This window comes from Chenopodium album, chromosome 4 (assembly GCF_948465745.1).
Source record: "Chenopodium album chromosome 4, dcCheAlbu1.1, whole genome shotgun sequence".
Taxonomy (NCBI): domain Eukaryota; kingdom Viridiplantae; phylum Streptophyta; class Magnoliopsida; order Caryophyllales; family Amaranthaceae; genus Chenopodium; species Chenopodium album.
Genome location: NC_137837.1, coordinates 14,925,974 through 14,944,181, shown reverse-complemented (window position 1 = coordinate 14,944,181; position 18,208 = coordinate 14,925,974). Strand labels below are relative to the sequence as shown.

Below are 18,208 nucleotides of genomic sequence, written 5' to 3'. Positions count from 1 at the left end.
TGATAGAACATGGATTTAAGCACTCCAAAGATTAAATACTCAATCCGACCAATAACGGCAGTGAAAGGTTGTTCATCATCGGGTTTGGTTTTGTGGAGACATTTTTAGGTGTCTACAATAAGTCTATAAGTCTAGTCTATAATTTTCTTAAACTATGAGCCAAGCCACTTTTGCGACTAATGTGTCACGGAGGGAGTAAACATGCATCAGCTAAAGAATCAAGTGTTAAAAGTAAGTTTATATTGGGTATTTGCAACGTGAATACATATATTTTATTTCTAAAAATGAATATGGTGCAATATTTGTGAAACTTCCTTAAAAGGTAAGTGATGCAATAATTAAAAAAACAGAGGAAGTATATATATATTTTTTGAATAGAACAGAGGAAGTATATTATACGGCGGGTTTTGGGCTGTTATTCTAAATGTGAATTTCAAAATTCTTTTCGTCTCTTTTATACTCTCTGCTTTTTTAAGTGCATCGCTTTGACTATTACTAAGTGGTGATTTTGGGAATAAAAAAGGAAAAAGAAATGGTAGCATAATGATATTTACTTTTGTTTATTGTACGTATCATTTGGACTTCTCACTATTCACACATCTCTCTTTGACCATTTTTTTTTTTATGTTTTATACTTAAGAAAATATATGGTTCTGTGTGATCTTATTTATTAGATTCGTCTTGAATGATATATTTCAAAGATTAAATTTTTATACTACCTCCGTTAATTATATGTGCAACTTTGGGGCATTATTTGTAAGATATAAAATATTCTAAAGTTGCACATAACATTTAACGGAGGTAGCAATTTTAACTAGAACCAAATTAAAGATATTAATGTTCAAAGGTGATTTGACAAGTGTGAGGTAACACATGGTGCAATTAACAATATTGAGGAAATATAAATAAAGGGATGTTAATTAGAGAAGATAAATAATTGGGAAAAAACAAATAACACTGAAGGAAATAAGGACCACATGAGCAGCCCCGTATCTAGGGCGAGGCAGACAGGGCGGCTGCCCGGGGCCCCGGATTAGGAAGCCCAAATTATTTAGTAATACGTTAATTGAAAGAAAAATGTCAAGACCATTATTGTAAGGAATATTTCATGTGACCCAATTTTGAGCCCCACTGTGATCATGCACTTAAGTATGATGGTGTCCTAAAGGAAGGAAGTTAGAGTTAAAGACTTGCCAACAAGTTTTAGGAACTTGTAAACCGTTCACGAGGTGAAGGTTACACCTTACCCCTTCACGGTCACAGAGATAGCTAACTCCATAGTGGTCCTGAACCATGACTAGATATTCGGGGATAAAAGTACAAATCCAACATAAAAGAGATTGAACCTGCCCTAAATAGGCCTCCACTTTGTTTTTCTCAAATTCATGTGCGCTTTTCGATCAACATACAATCAATATATTAATCTTAAACCTGTTTAATCTATATTGGTTGATTATTAATACACAAATAAATCTATTATTGGCGATGAATTGTATTAAATTCATATTAGCTTAATTCAAATTATTAATTATCTTATTAAGCGTGATTTCAAGTACAAATTCCCTTTAAACCTGCAAGAGAGGGCGTGATCAAGCAATAACAATAATATATCAAGCAACATGATAATAGTGACGATAATATTAACTCCACAAATCATCATCATCCTAATAATCTCATCAAAGCATAATATTATTAGCAATATTGAAAGGAATGGTGTCTTTCGAACAAGTGTATTATTCCGATAGAGGTTTCGGAATTATTAGAAAGCTAATTATTCAGTGAGGTCAAGTGATCGGAATGCCTTGGTGGAGGCCGCTTCCAATCAGTATAATTAATATTACAACTTAATCTTGACTGAACCCTTCGGGTCACACCCAAGCAACTAACGAACCAACGCGACGAATCAATTTGGAAGGAATTATTGAGTCACTCGAGTAATTAATATTTAGACGTTGAAAATTCGAGCTTGGAGTGTCGGAAATGAGCGTCGAAAGTCGAGTAAAAAATAATAAAAGATGAGACGAGAAAATTACTAATAAGTCAACAAAATTACCAAAATACCCATAGCATCGGAATGCCCCGAGAAAACCGAGTGCTAGGGCATATGGCCCAGCAAGGTGGCTTGCAATCGCACCAAGCCGAGCCTAGACTGGCTGGTGCGCGTTAGCGCACCATTGCTAGCAGCAGGCCAGGGCTAGCAGCCCGCATAAATGTACGAGGCATGCTAGCAGGCCAATTTTTAATTTTTAAGTTAATTTATTTTTAAGCTTTATTTAAATTCCATCAATAATGTAATTTTTACTTTATTTTATTAATGCAATTTTTAGTTTTTAAATTAAATCAACATTTACTTTTAATTTCTATTAAAGCAATGAAAATACTTTAATTATTTTTCTGAAAATTATTCGAGTACGGAAGTAAAAAATTTCCGAAATACACCAAAATTCGCCCATATTAATGCAGAAAAATTGGCGCTGCAATTTTAATTTTGTTTCCAAACGCTACTAATTGTCGCCTGGTACTACATTTTGTCGCCAGGTGCTACAGTTTGTCAAGCGACAAATTTTCTGTGATGCGTTGGTCTTGAATTTTTCGCGTCGATTGTTCTGAGTTGACTTGTCGATGTTGAGTTGCGAGATTTGTAACAATTAAAGTGGCCACACCCTATAAGGGTTGCCTACATATCCTTTCCTAAGGAATCAGTGTTGGGGTTTGGTGAGTCCCACTCACCGCGGAAAAACCCGAGCCAAGGATCACGCTCGCAATAAATAATATCACTTATGCATAAATAAGCACAAAAGGGAAAAATAGGAAATTTACCTTTGTTGCGTGCTTCGTCCCACAAATTGGGCTCTTACTTGAGAAGCTTAGCCCCAAAAATACGAGAGCCTCCGACGGAGATCCACCCGCAAAAACAACTACCAACTTTTAGGTCCGTTACCTCGAGGTTAGCGAGGTCCGACCAAAACCCGAGTATTATGTGAGTTTAAGAGTTTTTGCTAATGCAATGCTCTATTGAACTCCTAATCGAGCACTTTTCCCAAAAACCCAAGATGGGTATTTATAGGTGTAGACACCTAAAAATGTCTCCCCTAAACCAAGCCCGATGATGAACAACCTTTCACCGCCATTATTGGTCGGGTTGAGTATTTAATCTTGGAGTGCTTAAATCCATATTTCCATTTCATAAACCAACCCAACTTCTAGCCCATTTCCCCAAACCATAACTTATTTTCCTCTTTTCGTGTCTTTAAACCTAAAATAATTCATTCCGTGTCCTTTAAAATCATCTATTTCGTGTCCTTTTTATAAAAACGTTTAATCCAATTTATTTTGGTCCATAATACGGGTCCAACAATTGAATAGTTGGATGGGGCTTGAAAATATCTTTCCAACGATATATTATAAGCCCAAATCTGAGTTATAACGAATAAGTTATAGCCAAAATATTAAACTGAGCCCAAACCGAACCTAAGCCCACCTTACCTACGACCCAATGATCATGTGGAGGGTCCAAATTATTTGATTCAATTCCTAAACCAAATAGGATTAATTAGAAACTTCTATAAGTTTCTAAAAGATCCTAATTATCCTTTTTGAAAAGATAAGGTTAATGGGTTTGAAATTGAATAAAACTCCTTTTTATGAAAATCCTATTTCTATCCGAATTGAAAGATGTTCAAAGATAGACAGATATTATTTTCGTGCCTCATATTTTTTATCCAAATTTTATATGGTTGGATATCCCTTGAAATTATCTTTCCAATGATATATTATAATATCAATTCCGAGCTATAACGGAAAAGATATGAATTAAATGTCAAACTCTATCCAAAACTGACACCGTCTCACTATTTCGGCCATATCTTTTATTATACATAATATTTTAATCTTATTCTAATTGGGTTAGAAATTAGACTTCAAGAGCTTTCCAACTATATCTTATTCATCTTATTCCAATTTCTGGATCAAAAGATATGATAAAAACAAAAACTGCTGTCTATCGCAAGAGTTTTATCCGATTCGAATTCTTATCTTTTCTTGATTCTTCGACCTTCTTTTTTCTCTATAAATAGAGGTCATATCTCCCCTTTTCCAATCATCAACAATCTTGATCATCAAATCATTCTCTCTTCCTCTCTTTTACACCAAAAATCATTCTCTTCTCTCTCTCTCTCTCATATTCTAAGCCTTAAATCTATATTTCTAATTACACCATTCTCCCTTTAAGCACTCCAAGGAGTTCATACTTAACCCATAGTTCTATACTTAAACCAAGGCGTGAAAGGTAGAATTAACTGAGGGTTTGGACCAAATCAAATCTACTCTTTATTTAATTTAATTTCTATTTGTTTTATATTTTTTTTATTGAAGTTACTAACAGTTTATTCATGATGTAGCAATTTAAAGGAACGCGCAGAATGTGAGTAATTAATTAATTTAATTACTGTTATTTTATTTAAATATTGCTAGTATCATGATTAGGGTTATTTGATTTGACTAACGCTATTATGGTTAAATTTCTTCCAATGTTAATGTTTATTTTATTATATTTTATTGATCACTATATTGCATGTTAAAGGGAATGTGTAATTGAAAATCACGCCTAATGAGATAATTTGGACAACTGGTTTAGGATCCTTTTTAATCTTGTTTTTTAATCAAGTGATCACAAATATATTAGAATTATATGTTGCATTAATATTCAACCAATTTAGCCTAATAATAGTTTGGAGTAAATTGAATCTTTGTTTGCATGCCTTTGAGATCGCAGGAATCGCTTTTCACTATAAGAATCGAGTAGAGGCCAATACGGGCGAATGTGACTCCATGACTCACTTTGTACCATCATCCCCGATCCTCCTTTCGTGGTTTCGAACCATATGGAGTTAGTAATCTCATGGATTATGAATGGGGTGTAACCTTCACGGGTCAATCGTTGTTGCCTATCGTTGTCACTTAATCGTGGTTGCCTTTTATGATCTGTGAACGGTTTACAAGTTCCTTAAAAACTTGTTGGCGACTCCCTACTTTCCTTGTCCCTAATCGTATATGTCGATTCCTACTTCCTAAGAGTTCCAAGCATATTCACCACATGCTTTTAACGTAGGCGCACTTCGAGCGACGCCTACAATAGGGAAGAGGGAGAGTGGGAATTTCTATCCCATCAATGTGGGAGCATGAAATTCCACAATTTATTTTAAAGCTAAATTAAAATAAATAAGAAAACTAATAATAAATCTATAAGTGTCACTAATACATGTAAAGAGAAGTGAGGACCACTTGGAGAGTAGGGGACCATACTTGCTCCCCACTCCATACTCTCCTTTTGCCACATGTCCTTCATATTTAAACCCTCCCTTTACTTGCTTCCCCTTTAGCTCACGGCCCACCCACCCGCACATAGGTGATGCGGGCTGCTACTACTCGCAGCTAGCAAGCCACACATGCTTGTGCGGGGTGCTGCTGTTTGCGACCGTGGCTGCCCATGGCTGTTAGCATTGGTGCGCTAGCATGCACCAGCCATCCTAGGCTCGGGTTGGTGCACATGCTAGCCACCTATGCTAGTACATTATGCCCCTAGCACTCGGATGCTCGGGGCATTCCGATGCTAGGTGTATTTTGGAAAATATTGTCGATTTATTATTATTTGCGCGTCTCGTCATTTACTATTTTTGACTCAACTTCCGACGCTCGGTTTTGACGCTCTAAGCTCGAATTTCCAACGTATAAATATTTAATGCTCAGGTGACTCATTAATTTCTTCCGAATTAATTCATCGAGTTGGTTTGTTAATTGCTTGGGTGTGACCCAAAGAGTTCAGTCAAGATTAAGCTGTAATATTAATTATACATTAATATTACTGATCGGAAGCGAACTCCACCTAGGCATTCCGATCACTTGACCTTACTTAATATATTAGCTTTCTAATAATTCTGAACCCACTATCAGAATAATACACTTGTTCGAAGGACACCATTCCTTTCAATCAGGCCAAACGTAGCTCTCTTGAGTATCTTACTCAAGTAATCATGGGTAGTAATTCTTAAGTTGGTCAAGATTTTTCATGTTTGAGAACTCTTTTACATCCATATCAGTTAGTTTTGTAGTACCTCATGATAGGATAGTTATGACAATATATGGTCTAGACTAATCAGGCCTAAACTTGCCTCTTAGATCCAAAACATTTTTCCTTAATGCTTTTAACACAAGTCTCCTACTTTGATGTTTCTTGTCTTGAATTTCTTGTTGAAGTGTCTAGCCATACGGGTTTGATAGCACAGAGTATGATGTAGAGCCTCTAGTCGCTTTTCATCGAGCATAATTAGCTCTTCATATCTTGCTCTGTCCACTCAACTTCATCAAGTTTACTTTCCAACGCGATGCATAATGAAGGTATTTCTAGCTCTACAGGTTGTACGACATCCATTCCATAGACTAAGGAAAATGGCATATTTCCTGTTGACGAGCGATTGACGTACGATAACCCCATAGAGCAAAGTGGAGTTTGTCAGGCCAATCCTTCTAATTTTCTGTCATCTTCTCAATGATGGTCTTTAAATTTTTATTAGCTGCCTCAACTACACCATTTGCCTAAGGTCTGTATGGAGAAGAGTGATGATGTTGAATGCCATAATTTTGTAGCAATTCTTCACATTCTGCTTGAAAGTGAGTTCCATTATCACTTATCATTTCATGTGGGACTCCATATTGACAGATAATGTTTCTTTCGATAAAGAGTGCTACATGCCTTGCAGTGAGTTTTGCATATGATGCTGCTTCAACCCATTTAGTGAAGTAATCAATTGCTACTAAATTGTATTCATGGCCTCCTGTTCCGGGAGGAGTAATTTTTCCAAAAATATCTATTCCCCATGTTGAGAATGGCCATGGTGATGTATAGGTGTAGAGGAGAGATGGAGGAACATGTTGTAAGTTGGCGTATATTTGGCATTTAGGGCATCTTTTGATATATTGATGACAGTTCCTATTCATGGTAGTCCAATAATACCCTTCGCGCATTATCTTTTGGACTAGCATTTTTCCATTCACATGTGTTCCACATACTCCTTAATGGACTATTCTCATGGCCCTTTGGGCTTCCTTCTTGCCTATACATAGAAGAGCTCAACCTTTAGGTACCTTTTTATGTAACTCGTCGTTTATGAGCACATATTGGGAAGCCAAAAGTCTTAAGGCTCGTTTTGCTCTTTTATCAGCATGGAGTGGGTATTCTCCTTTGGTGACATAGTTGAGGATGTCCGTATACCAAGGTTCTTCTTCTTCTTCTTCCTCTTCTTGGACCACTTCATCATCCTCTATAGCTTGAATATAAGCCGGTTTATGTCTTTTTTCTATCGTTATGCATTTGCTCAATTTCCGTAGGAATCCTAACCATTGAGGCTAGTCTTGCTAAGGCATCAACAAATTGATTTAATTTTCTTCTCTAGGTAGATATGTGTACTCTACCTTTTCCAGTTAGTTTGTGAGAGAATCCAAGTATGTTTGGTAAGGGGCCAAGCTTTCACTCCTTACTTTCCATCTTTTGGAAATTTGGTTGATGATCAAAGAAAAATCTCCGAATATTTGAAGTTTCTTTACTCCCAATGCCAATTTTGTTTCGAGGCCTACCATGCATGCTTCATATTCTGCAGCGTTGTTGGTAACGTCGAAATCTAGCTTTATGGAGATTGGAATATGTTCTTCTTTAGGTGATACCAATAATACCCCTATGCCACATCCTTTTTGGTTTGAGGCTCCATCGAAGTATAGAGTCCAAGTATCATCTTCTGTGACCATCAAGTCTTCGTCTGGAAAGTCATTCTCATGTATTGGTGTCAAATCTTCTATTGGGAAGTCCGCTAATAAGTCCGAGACCACGGATCCTTTAATAGCCTTTTGGGGCATGAATCTTACATCAAATTGGGCTAAGTTGACTATACATCTTGAAATTCGCCCATTTAGTGTAGATTTCTCAAAAAGATACTTAAGTGGATCCATTAGAGATACTACAAAGACTGTGTGAACGAGCATGCAATGTCTTAACTTAGTTGTGGCCCACACTAATGCGAGGCACAATTTCTCAAGTGGTGTATAGCGTATTTCATACTCGAGCATATTTTTACTTAGATAGTAGATGTCATTCTCTTTTCCTTCTACTTCTTGTGCAAGCATAGCCCCCATTGTCTCTTTGATGACTGTTAGGTACAACCTAAGAGGGATTCTTGGGAGTGCTGGTGCTAATACAGGAGGATTAGCGAGATAGGCTTTGATCTTTTCAAAGGCTTTTTGGCACTCGTCGTCCCATATTACTGGCACATTCTTTTTGAGCTTCTTGAATATTGGTTCACATAGTGTTGTTAACTTGGATATGAACCTACTTATGTATTGCAACCGGCCGATGAATCTCCAAATTTGCTTTTCGGTTTTGGGCGGTGGCATTGACATGATTGCCTTGATTTAGGTTGGGTCTATCTCTATTAGTCTAGAGCTAATGAAATATCCTAAGATTTTTCCTGAGTTGACTCTAAAAGCACACTTAGATGGGTTCAACCTCATATTGTATTTTCTTAGCCTTTCGAAAATTTTTCTTAAGACTACCAAACGCCCTGGGCGATCATTTGATTTTACAATCATGTCATCTACATAGACTTCAACTTCCTTGTGCATCATGTCATGGAGTAAGGCAGTTGCTGCTCGTTGGTAAGTGGCACCCGCGTTTTCCAACCCGAATGGCATCACCGTGTAACAGTAAGTGCACCAAGGTGTTATGAATGTTGTCTTCTACATATCTTCTTCTGCCATGAGAATTTGGTTATACCCCGCGTATCCGTCCATAAACGAGAGAAGTGCGCGATTCGCTGTATTATTGACAGGGTAAAGTCGTATCCCCTAATCAAAAGTAATTCCTAAATCCTCTAACTAACGTAGATAGGGAAGTAGGGTCGAATCCACAGAGAAACGAGTCTTTCTATTCCTAATTAAATAATATAATCTAGATTATAGAGTAACCAATATATTGTAATCAAAGGAGACTAAACTACGAAGATTAAGAGTAGGGAGAAAATAATATATAAAAGGATCTAGGGCATAGGTTCACCAATAAATAATACTCCAGGGTAAAACATAGTAATCAATCATTGACATTGCATAAATAACACGATTAACTGGCTCTCGCAATTTATTAATCAACATAGATCTAACAGGCTCTCGCAATTTACTAGATCTAAGTTCTTATTGAAAATAGCCTTTAATATCAAATTAACATATGTTCGATTCATCAATTTAATATTGCTATACTTTTACAAGCCGCAATTGTAAAACGTTAAAACAATTCAATAAGAAATTATCATGCAATACCAATAATCAATAATAGTCAATCATCAATGCATCAATTAACCAGATTGTAAAGGGCTTTCGCTACGTATTACAATCACACAATTAATTTACCGGTATTAAATCTCATCTCTCGATTCTCGACTTAACCATTTATAAATTAACCTGCCTATTGAAACTAGACCTAAACATCAATTCTCATCTGTCGAATCTCGAATCAATATTGTTAAACTCATGCATAAAAGATCTGCGCAAATCTAGTCACAGAGCATTAAATCAATTAATAGGAAATTAATCTAGCATTGATAATTAACAACAACAATTTACCCCTTCATATTATTTATGGATCCCCATAAACCCTAGAAATAAAACTACTCACACATATTAAAAACTAAACTAATCAAAGCAATAAAATAAGTCATGATGAAGGGAAATAAGATTGAGAGAAGAGAAATCGTTACCAAAATAATCTGTATTAATGGAAATAAAAATCAAGAACAAGAGTTGAGAGAAGAGTTAAGAGAGAGAAAAGATCCTAAGTAGAGAGAGAAAGTCTAAGAGAGAAGATGGAAGAAGAAGAAGGTCAGTCAAACTAATCGTCCTCCAACGTACTTAAAAAAAACTAAAACAACTTCCTAATTAGAAACTAATTGCTCGATAAAAGAGCTCTTCCAGAAACACGCGCCCGATCGGGCGAAGGGCCGCCCGATCGGGCGCGCCTTTTTCTTCGCGTTCCTTGCCAGCAGCATCGCCCGATCGTGCTAGATGCTCGCACGATCGGGCGCGCTTATGCACGCACAGCACCTGGCCTTTCCGCGCCTTGCCCGATCGGGCCCTTGCTTCACCTCGAGGCTTGGAACTTCGATTGGGCTAGATTTCTCAGCCCAATCCGGATTTCCTCTCGGGTCTCGAATACTTGGTCCAAATGCCTCGGGATCCCAATTACCGAGCCCTTAATCACCGGCTTTCACCGATCCTGGGCTTCAAAAGTGGTCGTGTCCTTCTAGCTTCCGTAGTTGATCCATAAAGCCCGGGAAAATGCTCCAAGAGTGCAATTTCCTGTAAAATACAACTAAAACTACGAAAACACTAGAACAAACAAATTAGTAATAAAAGTGGCCCGAAAGAGCCAAAAACACTACTAATAACGACCAAGGGACGGGGGTAAAACACTATATAAAATGGACATATCAAACTCCCCTAAGCCAAACCTTTGCTTGTCCCTAAGCAAAGATCTCATCAATGAATCAATAAATATGCTTCACCCCAATCCATAAAAATCAAGCACAAACGATTCAGGGTAAATCAAATAAACATGCTTCAGAGTCAACCAATCAAGTCCATCCAATTACCTTTCTTCCCTAACAATTGTCAAATAGAGCAAACCACAAGAGCATATAGAATTCAAGACTAGTGCTCATACACTCAACTCTCATTTTTGTGGCGAGTAAAAGATGTACTCGATCGCTCTCCATCCAACCCCTTTATGTGAACAATGCCCTCCCAACTCACACTCTTGTGTGTATAAAACAATGAACGCTCAATCCTACTAGTTGACTCGAAATATGCCAAATCATAACTTGCATTGATAAACAACACTTTCACATTCATACAATTCTATGCACAAAGGTCGGAAGGTCTTTAAAGCTTGTAATGTAAGGCTAGGGTAAAGGGTAGAATAAATTTGGAAATAAGTGAGAGAAAAGCTATGCTTAAAGGAGCCATATCCTAATAAAACCCATGATCAAAATAAATAGTGATCATACATCTCCTACATAACCAACTCTAACATCAACCAAATAAACTCCAATCATAATAAATAAACCCAACTCTTACAATTTCACTCATAAGATATAATAATGAAGAAGTAGAGTGAATAAACAAACTTTATTTTCCAAACTTGAATTTTTTTTTTCATTGAGGCTCAAAATTATTTTCCTTTGATCACCCTCCAACTAGAACATTTGAACATTTTTTTTTTCTTTTGAAGTTCACTTATTTTTTCACATTAGTTTTTTTTTCTTGAACTTCTCTTTTTTTTCATAATATCATGCTTTATTTTTTGCAAGAAAATATAACTCTCAAGCTCGTCAAAAATAAACATGAACAACAACAAAACAACTTCTCAAAAACCCACCCAAATTGTGCAAATAATAAGCACACTACAAACTCCCTCACGTCACTCACTAATAGCTCCCCCAAGCCAAGCTTGGGACTAGTAACCAATGGGGCAAAATAGGCTTGTAATGTTGCTAATAAACAACAAAAATTCAAGGCAACAACATGGGTAGCAAGAAGGGAACAAATGTATCTACAATCATCTGAAGGCCACCTAAAAGAACAAATGCCTTCGTCCTCCTCAATGTGCATAATAATGAATCATATAAACATTACTTATAGTTGCAAACCAATACTCAAATTCATTGACATACCAGGAACTATCACACATTCCTAACCAAATCAACTAGTCAAGCACTATATTCACAAGTAGTTGGACAAAATTGACGCATGTAAAGGTTTCAAGGCAATCAAACATCAAATCATGATTAACTAATCCACAATGCCTATCATCAATAACCAAGAATCAAAACAATTTTCTCAAGTAAGGGGCACAGGGAAGCATAATTTACAATTCACTGAAACGTATTTTTGGATTTTTTTTATTTTTCAATTTTTTTGTATTTTTCATATATAAGAAAGCAATAAAAACTAACCTAGAAAGCAAGAAATCTAACCTAAGAAAACACACCAAAAATAAAAGAAAAGAGAAAAAGAAAAATACCAAACAAAAATCTGCCCTAAGCCAGAATCAGACAATGTCCTCATTGGCTCGGAAACTAGCCCAACATAGCTAGTCCTCATCATCATCCATCCTCTCATATCCTCCTCCATGACTCGAACCGGCACCACCCTGGCTTGGTCCAGCACCACCATAACCCGAACCACCTGCAAAGTAGTTAGGGTCCACATTCCCACCCATACCCCCAAAAGGAGCATCACCCCCATATCCGTGGACTGAAGAGTAGTCCACATAAGTACCATACGCACCGGGGTGAGAATATCCTCCTTGGGGGTATTGGAACCAATCGGGAGTAAGTGAATCGGGAGGAATAGCCCCCCGACGGGCATAATAGTCATACATGGGGTATAGGCCTCTCCCGAGGTTCCTCTCTATGTAACCAACCCGCCCATCTAAGGAGCTTAACCTAGAATCTAGGTTTTGCATCATACCCTCAACTCTCCCTTGCCCCGTCTCGATGCGGTCTAATTGGCTCCTAAAAGCCGAAAATTCATAAGGGGAATTGGGGTCGACGTTGTAGTCGACCGAGGAAGTGGGCATGCCATACGTGAAGGGTGGAGGTGGTTGGTAATGTGGTGAATGGTGAGTGGGGAATGGTCTAGGGGGGATTGGTGGGGTTGTGGTGAAGGGTGAGGTGGTAGAACCTCACCTTGACCATTAATATCGAAAGTATAAGAAGGCTTCCCCTTCTCAAATTTGGTCAAGGCGGGGTTGGGTAAGGTAAAGGCTTGGTCCCTCCTACCCGATTGTCGGTGGACTATCCACCAAGTATCACTCCCCACGGGTTGCACCCAGTTCAAACTCCCTAAATAGGGTAGGTCCATGAGGTTTGATCCTACAACTTTTCTATGCCCATCCAGGTTCCAACCTAGGTGTTTCCTAGGAATGTGGGTCACTAACCCCCCAAAATAAATAGGTGCCCTAGACCTACTAGCCTTGGCCGCATTGGCCGCCCTTTGGAAGTGATTGGCTATCCTATGGGGTATGTTCAATTTTTCGGCGGTAGGAATTACATAGGATGCCAAAAGTTCCAATTCATCTCTCCTAACATTTGCTGGTTCATGCCTCCCAAAAATAGTGAGGCCGGCAAATCTTTGCCAAAGTTTTGGGACGGGATGTTGAATCCACGTCCCTTTGGCATGCTGGAGGTTAACTAAATCCTCCCCAGTTAGCCTCTTATAGACCACGGTGGTGTGGTATTGAGAGGGTTCAATCGGTTTATCCGATTTCAAATCAAACAACTTTCCGAATTCTTTAAGAGTTAGTCTCACATCGTTGTTTAATAATCGGAATTTTACATGAGTAATTAGTGCATTCATTTTAATAACATTAAAACTTGAAATAAATTCTAATGTTAAGTAGTCATACGTATCATGGCACATTTGAAATAAACCACTCATGCCTATACCCTTGAACAATTTTTCCAAATATTTATCTAGGCCTAACCTAACTAGTGTGGGATGATGAATAAAACGGGTAGAGAGTACCTGGCGATCGATAAGGTTTAGCATCCTAGCCCGTTGCTCCTCTGAGGTAATGACAACCTCCTCCTATCCCGGATTTTGAAGATCCGGGTTGACTGTTGGTTGTGGTGCCCTCGAACTCTCACCCCTTTGTGTCCTTGAACGTTTTGAGGCCATTTTATTGGAAAAAACTTGATGCTTGGAGCTTTCTCTCTCTAGGTGTTTGAAGGAAGTATGAGAGAAAGTGGGAGAAAATAGGTGGGAAATGTAGAGGGAGATGTGAGGATTAATAATATGTAAGAATTTTGAGGTTTTGATGGATGAATATGAGGAGATCTTGAAAAAGAAGTGAGTTTGAAGGTGTAAAAATGGAGGTTTTAGAGAGAGAAAGTAATGGAGAAGAAGATGAAATAAGAAGAAAGTGAGGAAATAAAGAAGAGGAAAAGTTTAAAGGGACGGTCAAAATAGGCGCGCCCGATCGGGCGAGCCTCGCCCGATCGGGAGGATAATGCTGAAGTCCCAGAACTCAGTTCCGCGCCCGATCGGGCGAGCTCCGCCCGATCGGGCGTGAACACGAACGATTTTTCGCCCTCATACTCGCCCGATCGGGCGAGCTCCACCAGATATATCTTTTCCTTCACTCGATTTGCGCCCGATCGGGCGAAATTAGCTCGAGTTTCTGACGGCATTTGCGCGCTCGATCGGGCAACTTTGCCCGATCGGGCGAATTTTGCTCGATTCCCAGCTCTCCGATCGCGCCCGATCGGGCGAATTTTAGGCTGGAAATATGTCATGCTTGCGCGCCCGATCGGGCGAGCTCTGCCCGATCGGGCCCGTGCCCGGTCTGAATTCCTTAGCTATTTTTTTTCTTCTTTGTCTTCAAATTTCTTCTAAGTCTTTCGACCACTTAAACCTATACCTGTACAAAAACACTTATAAACGGTAAAATTTCACTCTCCTCGCCTCTCTAAAATAAAATTAAAAATAAAAAAGAAGCTAGTCTAGAAAGCAAGAAATACGGGTTGCCTCCCGCAAAGCGCTGGTTTATCTAGGTCCCGCACGACCTTCTTACCAAATACAATATCTAGGACCCTTGGCCTAACGCTTGATCGGGTGGTTTCTCACCCGGTCTAGCGGTGTTTAGGCTGCGATGCGGCTTTCTGACATACCCTGTGGGACGCCAAATCACCTTATCTGGTGGATCCTCCTTGACTTGAACTGGGGGATCTTCAATGCTACGCACTAAAAATCCTTCTTCGATCGAAGGTTGCTTCAAATTGTCATTGCGTTCAACACTTGCAACTCGATCTGGCGGAACACTTACCGTAGGCTCGATTCGCACAACTTGCTCAATTGGTTCCACCTGTTCATCCTCGAAACCAAGACCAACATTTTAGAGTGCTCTTTCTATTGCATCGACTTCCTTCTGCCATTTGTCTATCTCATCTGAAAAGGATGCAACACAAGATACCGCCTCCAAGGGATCTTTTTCAAGAGCTTGGGGCTTGTTAGAATAATTTACAACCACATTAACACTGCAACATTTCTCCTCAGTCATGGAGCTTTTAGGGGAATTATTCAGGTTAAAAATAACTTTATCATCCCCTACTGATAGTGTTAACTTACCACTTCTTACATCTATGACTGCTCCTGCAGTGTTAAGGAATGGTCTACCCAAAATAATTGGGGTTTGCATATCCTCAGCCATATCAAGAACAACAAAATCTACAGGTATATAAAATTTACCTACTCTAACGGGGACATCCTCTAAAACACCTAAGGGGTATTTGAAAGAACGGTCGGCCATTTGTAGAGTTATATTGGTAGCTTTTAATTTACCCATATTCAACTTAGAACACACAGATAATGGCATGACGCTAACACTAGCACCCAAATCACATAATGCATTATCAATCAAGAGATTGCCAATATGACAAGGGATAGAAAAACTACCCGGATCTTTTAATTTAGGTGGAGACTTATTTTGAAGTACGGCACTGCATTCTGCAGTGAAAGCTACCGTCTCTTCCTCACTAATAGACCTTTTTCTCGTCAATATTTCTTTCATAAATTTTGCATACGAGGGGATTTGTGTGATCAATTCAGTAAAGGGAACTGTTACCTTCAAATCTTTTACTACCTCTAGGAACTTACCAAACTGCTTATCCAAGTTTGTCTTCAATTGACGATTGGGGAATGGAAGTTTGATAATTGGCTTTGGAGCATTATTACTCTTGTCTGGAGTAGCAACCTTCTCTGGAGTTGTACCCTGCAATGTAGAATTAGATATGTTAGTATTATCCTTTAGCCCTGCAGGGCTATCAACTACATTGTTTGGTTTAACGGAATCAAGATTAGCATTATTTAATAAGACAGGTTCATCAACTCTGGGCATAGAGGGCCCTTCATAGTTTGAACCACTCCTTAGAGTAATTGCAAATGCTTGATCCGTAGGTCGGGTTGGCTGCGCCGGTAGAGCTCCCTGTTGGCGGGCTTGTAGAGTAGCGGAGAGTTGCGCAATTTGATTATCTACAATTTTATTATGCGCTAGAATTTTATCAATTGTCACATCTCTGCTCTCCATGTGCTTTTGCATATTAACCAACAACTCTCTAATTTCCGCCAGAGAAGGGTCGGAAGATGAGGGGGTTTGTTGTGGTTGGTTCTTCTGGCTAGCATTGGGATGATAATATTTCTGCTGCTGTGGCGCCTGTGGTTCTTGTGGTGGTGGATTTTGAACATTAGTGCTCCGGGAGGAAAGGTACGGATGATTCCGATACCCAGGATTGTAGGTGTTGGAGTATGGGTTATTCTGCCTATAAGCTTGGAAGACATTAACTTGCTCCATGGAACTCCTGCAATCTTGCTCCTAATGACCTACAATACCACAATTTTCACAGAAGGCCTCATTAGAATTATTATTAATTGCAGAAACATTAGCTACATTAGCAGTGCTGAGATTATCTAATTTTTAGCAAATAGAGGTTAGCTGAGCTTGCAAAAAGGATACAGAGTCGACACTATGCTTCCCCTTGTTAGCAAATCCTCTAGGATTCCCATATTGGGAATTGTGTATCGCCATATCTTCAATAACCTGACCTGCATCATCAACATTAAGATTCATAAATCTCCCACTAGCTGCAGAGTCTAAAATTATTCTAGAGGAATTTCCAATGCCGTTATAAAAGGATTGGATTAACTGCCATTGCGCTAAATTATGGTGAGGGCATTCTCTTTGTAAGTCCTTGAACCTCTCCCAAGCCTCATATAAAGACTCATCGGCTTCTTGGGCAAAGTTCTGGATCGCACTCCGTAGTACTGCTTTTCTCTCTACAGGATAATACTTGTTATAGAAATTCAAAACAAGAGTTTCCCAGTCAGTTATACCAAGTGTAGTTCTATTTAAGCCATTAAACCACAATTTAGATTTTCCAGTTAAAGAGAAGGGAAAGAGAATCTCCCTTATTTGGTCTTGAGTGACCCCGGCTTGCCTGATGGTGTTGCAATATTGACAATAGTCGGCAATGTGAAGATTCGGGTCTTCACCCTTGGCTCCACTGAATTACTTCCTCTCTATCATCGTTATAAATTGAGGTTTAATTTCAAATTGAACCCCATCAAGAGCTGGAGTAGGGGTGAGATGTGGAAAATCCGTAAGCTTTGGTTGTGAATAATCACTAAGCTTCTTTGGACCGCCATCTCTTATTCTGCGTCTGATGATGTCTCTGAATCGCTAGAACTAGTTGGAGGATCGGTGATTATTGTTGTTATCACCAGAATCCGCCAGGATTTGCTTGTAGAGATTTTTCTATCTATGGAAGGAACGTTCGATCTCAGGATCGAATGGGATGTAACCTGATCTGGAACACCTGGGCATAAACAAAAATTAAAAGCAAATATGAGATTTGTCTCAGAGAGCAATGCTCTCTGAGACAAAAGGGAAATAATCTAGACTACAAAAACAATCAGAAATAAAAATAAAACCGTTTCCCCGGCAACGGTGCCAAATTTTGACAGGGTAAAGTCGTATCCCCTGATAAAAAATAATTCCTAAATCCTCTAACTAAAGTAGATAGGGAAGTAGGGTCGAATCCATAGAGAAACGAGTCTTTCTATTTCTAATTAAATAATATAATCTAGATTATAGAGTAACCAATATATTGTAATCAAAGGAGATTAAACTACGAAGATTAAGAGTAGGGAGAAAATAATATATAAAAGGATCTAGGGCATAGGTTCACCAATAAATAATACTCCAGGGTAAAACATAGTAATCAATCATTGACATTGCATAAATAACACGATTAACAGGCTCTCGCAATTTATTAATCAACATAGATCTAACAGGCTCTCGCAATTTACTAGATCTAAGTTCTTATTGAAAATAGCCTTTAATATCAAATTAACATCTGCTCGATTCATCAATTTAATATTGCTATACTTTTACAAGCCGCAATTGTAAAACGTTAAAACAATTCAATAAGAAATTATCATGCAATACCAATAATCAATAATAGTCAATCATCAATGCATCAATTAACCAGATTGTAAAGGGCTTTCGCTACGTATTACAATCACACAATTAATTTACCGGTATTAAATCTCATCT

At 38.5% G+C, this 18,208-nt stretch overlaps 1 non-coding gene across 1 annotated transcript; it reads left to right on the top strand.

Annotated features, from left to right (window-relative positions):
* Positions 1-16,811: 16,811 nt before the first annotated feature.
* LOC145629606 (small nucleolar RNA R71) lies at positions 16,812-16,918 on the top strand. Its single transcript, XR_014111770.1, has one exon. It is a non-coding gene; the product is annotated as a small nucleolar RNA R71 (small nucleolar RNA).
* Positions 16,919-18,208: the final 1,290 nt, after the last annotated feature.